Source organism: Triticum dicoccoides, chromosome 3A (assembly GCF_002162155.2).
Source record: "Triticum dicoccoides isolate Atlit2015 ecotype Zavitan chromosome 3A, WEW_v2.0, whole genome shotgun sequence".
NCBI lineage: Eukaryota > Viridiplantae > Streptophyta > Magnoliopsida > Poales > Poaceae > Triticum > Triticum dicoccoides.
The window spans coordinates 289,674,414-289,682,885 of NC_041384.1; the positions used below are offsets into that span (position 1 = coordinate 289,674,414).

At 44.0% G+C, this 8,472-nt stretch overlaps 1 long non-coding RNA gene across 2 annotated transcripts; it reads right to left on the bottom strand.

Annotated features, from left to right (window-relative positions):
- Window positions 1–3,995: 3,995 nt before the first annotated feature.
- On the bottom strand, window positions 3,996–7,005 carry LOC119268095. Of its 2 annotated transcripts, XR_005132888.1 has the most exons (6): window positions 6,980–7,005; window positions 6,392–6,464; window positions 6,078–6,172; window positions 5,344–5,429; window positions 5,034–5,142; window positions 3,996–4,041 (listed from the first exon to the last, which is right to left on the bottom strand). It is a non-coding gene; the product is annotated as an uncharacterized LOC119268095 (long non-coding RNA). The 2 variants fall into 2 exon arrangements; XR_005132887.1 differs by lacking the exon at window positions 6,980–7,005 and having other exon boundaries at window positions 6,392–6,545.
- Window positions 7,006–8,472: the final 1,467 nt, after the last annotated feature.

Here is an 8,472-nt window from a genome sequence, read left to right on the forward strand (position 1 = left end):
GATGCGGGGTGGGGGGCGGGCTCTCCAGAGGTCGAGGCAGGTGCGCGGGGAAGCCCCCGCCGCCGCCTACCGCCGCGCGGGCAAGCCCGACGACGGCTGCCGGCGGCGGCGGGGAGGAAGGAGAAGGGGAGGCGGGGGACCGGCGGCGCCTAGGGTTTCGCCCCCGGGTCGCCCGAGAGCGGGCGACGCGGGGGATCTGTGTTACTTTATTTTTCATTATATGATTTGTTTGTATCCATTTGACCAAACTCTTTTGAAGAAATGTGCCTTTGGATGGCTACCTTTGTATATATTTATATTTAGAAAATGAATGCACACTATTGTGTGAGTTACCATTGTTCGCACATTTCACTTTTTTGTGTCTTCACCTTCTCTGTAGCTACTATTTTTATCTTTTTTCGTTATACTCCTATAATTTTTTTACATCATTCAGTTTGCTACCATAGTAAAAAGCAGGAATAAAAAAACTATTGTTTGACTGAAATCATGGAGACAACCAAAATCACCTTTCTCTTCCGTTCTCTCTACCGGCTGTGATTTGGATAAGCGCGACCATGGGTTGGGCAAGGGAGAGCATCGAAGAACGTGGCAAGCTGCTCAACCTCGTCATGTACGGCAGCTAGTGGGTAGCGGCTGTGGCGACGGCACTGGGGGTTGGTGGCGTGGAGCAGGCAGTGACGCAGCTGACAGAGGGCGCACTGGTTCACAGATTTCCTGGACGAACTCGTGCGTCCTCATCTTCCAAGATGGTTGTACCAAATCGAGTGGGATGCTTGTAAGTGCAATGTCTGGAGGCCAGTTCTGACCAAGGCCGCATCTTGCGTCACTAATCTGGAAAGGTGGATGCCGTTCACCAGGCAGGTCACGGGTGCGGGGTGCCGGGACAGACGGTGAACTTTGGCGCTGTGTTGAAAGGCTCGTTGTTCCTTTTTCATCCCAGCCTGCGGAAGAGCAACAGGTATGAATCTCTTTGTATTTGTAAGTTCCCACATCATTTGTACTTCATCAAGTATAAATTAAAAGATTTGGTGTCTTCGACCCCTTACTTATTGGCTTGCTTTCAAACCGAATGAACTAATATTTGACTGAAGACTGCCTTGTGTGGTTGATGTGATACTGTGTTAATTATTGTTCCTCGATGTTCTATATTTCTGTGTGATACAGTGTGTTAATTACTGTTCCTTGATGTGCTTGAGATGCAAAGTTTCCCTCAACTATGACTAAAAGTGCTGATGGAGTGTTGGACGGGGTGACTATCTAAATGCTTAGTCGTTTGCAGACAATTTAATACTCCCTCCGTAACTTAATATGAAACGTTTTCTTGACACTGACATTGTCAAAAAACATCTTATAGTAAGTTACACAGGGAGTAGCACAATAGAATCCAATTTGCATATCTCGTTGATACTGAGTAGAAATCGTATTCTTGTCGATTAAGGTATTAGAAAAAGGAAATTGAACCCAACTCTGCGTAAACCATGTATCAATCCTAATGGGCTAGTATAGGCCCTAGGGTCGTGATGCGGGCCCATTTTTATCACCTAGAGAACTACCGGTTCATATCATTAGTGAAATATCATGTACATGTCACCTACATATAACACGATGGGTTGTTGGCTAGGAGACATGTATTAATCCCTTCGTGTTCTCTCATCATTTTCTCCATTCTCCTCTTGGCAGTATATATGCGTGCTATAAGCTGATTTTTTTAGTTCCTCTGTAAATGTATTTCAAAGGTAATGTGCTAGTTTTAAACTTTGATTTCTGAAGTGTCTATTGTTACAATGAACCACTAAGTATGTAGTGTAATTATAATTTAATTAGTACATTTCCTCGCACATAATTGTTCTTGTATGGATTATTTAGAGAATGTGGATCTTAGAGTTATTATTTCAATTTCCATTGATCTCCCTTCCGATTTTGTAGGGGTTAGAGCTTACATTATTTTCTTCAGTGGACATTCTACCCAACTTAAAATATTGTTTCTTGAACACTTCGGCAGCATGTAGGATCAATCAGTGAAGAAAATTACAAATGTACTAGTTAACCTTAGAGGATTATATGTACCTTTAGCTTCTCAACTTTCTGGTTCAATTACAACATCTGAAGCCTGTCATCAGGCACAGTTTATAGCATAATTTTGTTTGACAAAGCTGAGATTATTAATTTTTGAGATTGAATCTAAACATAAGTCTTGTCCCACATATTAATTTGGTGTTATAATCTTTGGGTTTCTTCAGATTTATTATCCAATGAGCGGTGAGGGGTCTCACAGAGTATGGAGTGCTGATTCATGAATTTGCTGGACAAAATCGTCCTACTGGGTTTAAGCTTGTTAGTGCTGGGCCGTCAATGTCAGGGTGGGGTATGTGAGAAAATAATGGCTGGCTGATGGAGAATGGTTGGATCTGAGGCAAATGACAAATGGGGCATTGTGCCTATGGTCCTTAAGAGGTACTAGATGACTCGTTGCGCCAATGGCGCAAAGGCCGAAGGAAGCCAAGTATTGTGAGAATATTTAGACACTTAAGTCGAAAACCAAATGTGGCCAACACTGCAGCAACCTCTACTTGAAAGCCGCTTTTTCTCACCGGATCTAACATAGATACATAATTCTTCAAGAGCAAATTTCAACGAAAATATAAAATATGGAAGGCTTTAAGTTGTACTATTGAGACCATATCATCATACCTTCATTTAGTTTCTTTGAAAATCTAAAGGTCTAAGAGGATCATACATGTGAGAAGCTGTGAATCCACAACAAAAACCTAAACTAACTTCCAAACAGCTCAGATCTCTCGTTGTAGTGCGGGGACATGTCCTTAATCCTGCATCCACAACCCATAATTTTTCAACACCTAAATCCACGAAATCCAACCGAAGGAAATCATGGCAGAAAAATGTGTCGTGGCTTACATCTCCGAGAACTTCTTGGCATACTTCTGCAGGTTGGACACAGCAATCCTCGCTGCGAGCTGCTGAAGAACCACACATGCACCTTCCTTCACCTTGCCCTTGGGGAGGAGGGGGGCAACACTTGCAGCGCCACGACAAGGCTTTGCAAATGCCGCCGGCGAGAGCGCGCAGCAGAGGGCGTTGAGAGTGGCAGCAGCCTTCGCCTCGGCGCGGGCATGGTGGCCATGCGACTCGAGGCAGCACACGAAGCGGTCGCGCTGGAGCACCACGCTATGCACAGATGTGTAGGCAAGTAACAAAGATTGGTCAAAGGGAAACAAATTATCCAAAAGAAGAAAGGTTTTATATATTTTCAACATACCCAGCCATAAAATCAAATGCTTCTTGATTAACAAAATGAACACACAATTAAGCGGGGCATAGAAGGTGTACAATTATGTACTGAAAAAATCAGAGGGGTTAGATTATGTTCAAATGAGATAAATCATCAAGGTTCCAATGATAGAAAACTTTGGGCCCGATGCACTGATTAATGTTACAACACACAGGCAAGCTAGACATCTACGTCTGGAGCGAATACTTTCTTCTTCCTATATATATGAGAAAAAACACGCGCATCAGACTTGAAAGCAAAACGAGCCTGAAAAAAATGATGTAGTGCAGAGGAGTAACAAATAAAGGAACACAAAAATTCCAGAAATTGTTCAGGGTCCTTTTTGTTCTGCAGACATTTTATTTTGTAGAATGGCACTGTTCACCATTTGGGGATCACTTATGTCTTGTGCGGACTTACGGTTGACATTTGCCATAAACGTTTCTCAAGGATTCTTCACTTGTGTAATATGAAATCCTCGTTTCTGAGATAAACCGTGGATAACAGAATATACATAGAACCTGATTGGAGCAGAATATTTATTCTGAGGATGTTGCAAGACCGTAAGGTTCTGACTGTCCACTACCATGCCAAATACAGTATGAATGATAGTGTCTCCAGTATTTTGCCTAAATGAATTGTATGGTTTGAAACAGAGACAACTGAAAGAACAGTGCTAACCATGGCATCGCTGGGAGACTCGCGTTCCTCCAAATTGTCTGGTTTGGAGCAGCAACTGATCCGGGTTCGCACTGAAACACACATACACAAGAAAACATCTTCAACACCTAATTCAGTAGAGATTTCTCTCTGTCTCTCCAAGAAAATAACATTCCCCTCAAGCAACCAATGAACAAGAACAATTCTGCGTATCTGAAGAACGGAACCGGGATGGTGATAACATCAGAGGCTTCCAATTTGCCGCCCCGATATGAGCACCCCCCTCTCCTATACAGGTATAAAAGAACTCACCTCTGGCCGGCGGCCGGTGGGCGGAGCTAAATGACCTACAAGATCTCTACTACCCGAAGTTTCTTAAATTATCACCAAATTAATACCTTTAACTAATTAAGGATGGAAAAGATTAAGCAAACATTAAGCTACAGAATCGTCTCCTGGATTGTTATGAGCATAAGAACCTGCTTTTTTTGCGATTTCAAATCTGATTTTTTTGTGGCAATACAATTCTAAGGCCGTAAATAAAAATTATTATACTATTGTCTGGTCAATTTAAGATCTATGCTGAATAGGTTGAAGTTCTGTCGGTACTACAAATCTCCACTTTTGGGGAAAGCAACAAACTTGGAATCACCAATGAAGATTCAAACAGGAAGACAACTGCATATTTAACTTTCATAAAAGCACTTCCTTATTTTGACCATTTATATATATCAAGTATATACACCATCGACTCAATTTCAGTCTTCTTTAATCTCTAACTGAACCAAATAACAAAAGCTTAAGCTTAAGCATCCACACACACAGAAAATGCAAAACAAATCTCACATAAAACTGTCCCAAGTCAGATACAGGGGAAACCAAGGTGAGATGATCATGTTTCTTATAGGAAACAATAACCATAGGTAAATACATACATTATTGCCCTGTCAGAAGGTACTTAGTTGTACTTCAAGTGGTACTGGGACATGAAACTAAGCCATTGAAATTTTTGAAACAGAATAGATGATAACACCAGTGTAGGCCATGAACAAAAATACAAAGAACACAATCAAGCATAACCCACCTCGACCGAAGCAACGGTTGATCAACAGCAGGAACCTGAACCTCATGATGCTACACCATATATCTATGGTTACCCTTTTTATTTCTCCCGCCTAACCTGAAGTAATTATCTGGACAAAATAGGGAGGCACACTTCAACTAATCAGTTCTTAGTAATTATAGAATGCCCTGTATTAAAGGAAGTAAAATCAAGCATGTATATGCTCTAACTTTCATAACTGCATGTAAACTCAGCGATTAACTTTATATACCAAAGTGTACAATTCTCAAGTTTAGCTACAGAGACAAAAACAGAGACAGAGGGCGTGCACCTGAAACCTGACGGAGTTTGCTTCGGCCTCCAATCCAGAACATAATCATCAACCATGCGCGCCTTCCCCATGTACTTCACAAGCATCTATAAAGATGGAATTGACATAAGCCATAAATCACAAGTTCTTGGCACCAACGGCAATAGGGTGTCATTTTAAACAATGTTCAGAATGATGGCTCTGATGAATCTTTTAATGCCTACAGCAGACAAATCTAAACTAAATTTTGTTTGTTTTTTCTGTAACTAAGAAGTTGGAAATTGACAATCATGTATATAGATCAAGGAAAAGTAGAGTAGAAAATGGACCACAATTATGCTAGCAGCAAAGTACTCTGGAAATGAAAAAAAAAAGAGAAACGCAAGTTAGATTATTCTCTGGAAATGAAAAAAAAAGAGAAACGCAAGTTAGATTATTCCAGTCAAGTGATGCAAGTATATCTTTCAAGCATCGAAAAAATAGATACGAATCAAAAGAGGCTATCGCATCATCCTGGTCATTAACATCAGAACCATAATTCTGGATTTCTGAAGTTGCAAAATACTTCTGGAAGCTATTGTATTGTTAATTCACATTTATCCTACAACATCCATACATCATACAAAAAAATGGAGAAAGAAAAACCAATAAAAACCTGCTCGAAGGTAGTCATCATCAACAATTCTTGCTTCAGTAATGACAACCAACCAGCACATATATCCATCCATGATACATAAAGGGGGGAAGTAAATTACCTTGTATGAGAACAAATGAATTGTCAGGTTGCTGCAGCTGCCAAAAATGCCCCAGCTTAATACATGGATTCTGTCAATGCAACTCACATAGTCACCTGGGTACACATTAATAGACAAAAATAATGCATCAATTAAAAGGAGCCAAAACAAGCAGAGCAGATCACGAACAAAAAACAAATGAGAAAAGTCACTGGAATATAAGTAAAATAAAGTAGTTGGCATTCATGTAAACAAATCTAAACAAGGATAAAATAAATCATAACATCAAATTGCAGGAACAAATGTGACTTTGCTTGAGACAGAGGTGAATTCACCTTATTCTTCTTCACCAAACTCTTCCTTGGGATTCTTCCTCTTCTCTTCTTTTACAGATCTGCACACATTGTTCTTACGAAAACAGAAGAAATCAAAATCAGATTACTGGAGAACTGGGGGGAGGGGTCAAAGGGGAGAGGAAGATGGAGAGGATTTATATGTGCAGCCTAGATTCTCCGGACTCGCAGTCCTTCTCCCACCTCTGTCCTCCTCACCTCCCCAAGATCCGTCACACCCACCATAAAAACTACACACCCAGACCCTAAATTAATTTAGAGTGGAAGGAATCAGGAGGAAGAAGTTAAACAGGGTGGAGTTCCAAGGAGGCATTGAGCCGCTGCCTTTCATCATTTTTGTGGAGAAAAGTTGAGATAGTGCACGGGAGGGGAGGAGGCAACAACCCAGCTCGTGGAAGCCAGCGCGGAAGAGCCTGCGGGGGAGGGCGGTGGATTGAGGCAGCGCACAGGAGATAGCATCACCGGGATCCGGGGTCGAAGGAGCGACGGGCCATGGCAACACGGAAGGGGGAAGATAGGGTGGGGGAGAGAGAGATAAATCAAGGGAAGGAGGAGGGGAGCAGGGGGTACCTACGCATGGGGAGGGGGAGGCTGACAGATGGCTCGAGCTCCACCTGCCATGGCGACAAGGAGAAGAGGGCTAGGAGGTCCCCGATGGCCGGCGCCTCTCTCCTCGCTGCTCCTTCCTCCAGCGCCGGCCTCCAGCTCCGGCCGACTGGCCCTTCTCCCCCTCGACTGCGACGTCGGCGCCCGCCACCCTCCTCTACCGCCCGCCCGCGCTCTCTCTCCCAGCCCGCGTTTTCCAGGCGAAGTCCATGGGGTGGCCGACGGATCCGGCGACCCATCGGAAGGAGGAGGAGGTGGTTGGAGGGAGCGGCGGCGGGTGAGGACGAGGGAGGGAGGAGCGAGGGGCGCGGGGCTGTGGATTGGGGCTAGGGTTAGGGAGCGGCGGCGGGTGAGGACGAGAGAGGGAGGAGCGAGGGGCGCGGGGCTGTGGATTGGGGCTAGGGTTAGGGAGCGGCGGCGGGTGAGGACGAGGGAGGGAGGGAGGGAGGGAGGAGTGAGGGGTGCGGGGCTGTGGATTGGGGCGCCGCTCTCTACCTCGCGTGCTACGGTGTTTTTTTCCTTCGCGTGGTGCGCTGCACCCCCACGCGCGGCGTGATACGGTGGGCTTTTTTCCCTCGCATGGTACCGTGCGCTCGATGCCTTCGTTGTGACTACCTACCCCTTCATCCTTTATAAGTTAGATGGGGTAACAAAGGCAGAGTCATATGAGGAGATTGCGCGATAAATAAATAGCAGCAAAATGTGAGCAGCGTGTGCAGGCGTCCTATGAGTTGTTGCCCTCCTACCAAGTGTAAGTGAGACAACAAACGAGTCAATAAAGCGGGAGGTTCTTCGAAAGGTTTAATAACGAATTTTTCCACCTTTGCAACAAAGGTTATAAACGATTTTGCGTTTCACCCACAAGGAAGACGACTTGACCCTATCATCAAACCAAAAACAAGCTTTGCAATGAGGGCATTGGTACTCGGGAGGACCATGGTAAGACATGTCCTTATAGGAAGCTATATAAAACACAACGCCTAAAAGGTTGCCATCACTGGAAAAAGATAAAAGCAGAAACATCATCAACCTAATAGTTAGTACCTTTGAGACTATCAACAACCTCAGCAGGAAACCCCGTCCAATCATTTGGTAACTCAGTCGGCAACCCATCTTTAAACCCAAGATCTGCATGCATGTTGCTGTGAGAAACAACACCCGAAACAAACCAACCAAATGAAACAAAAAAGGAACCCCGACTGGGCATACTAGCACCTGTAACACCATGGCGACAAAGAGGCCTAAGCAACTTGCACCTTTTCCGATTTCTAGTCGACATGGCAGGAGGGAGCACTGGGAACCAACCATCCCCTAGGGAACTGACAGAGTCAATGCAAATGAACAAGCGCGTGCTAAACAAGACGCAAGTAAATAGCTGCACAAGACAACATACTCTTTCTCTTATGAACACCCGAGCATCAACAATAGGAGCATGCAAAACATGGCGATGACGAGCC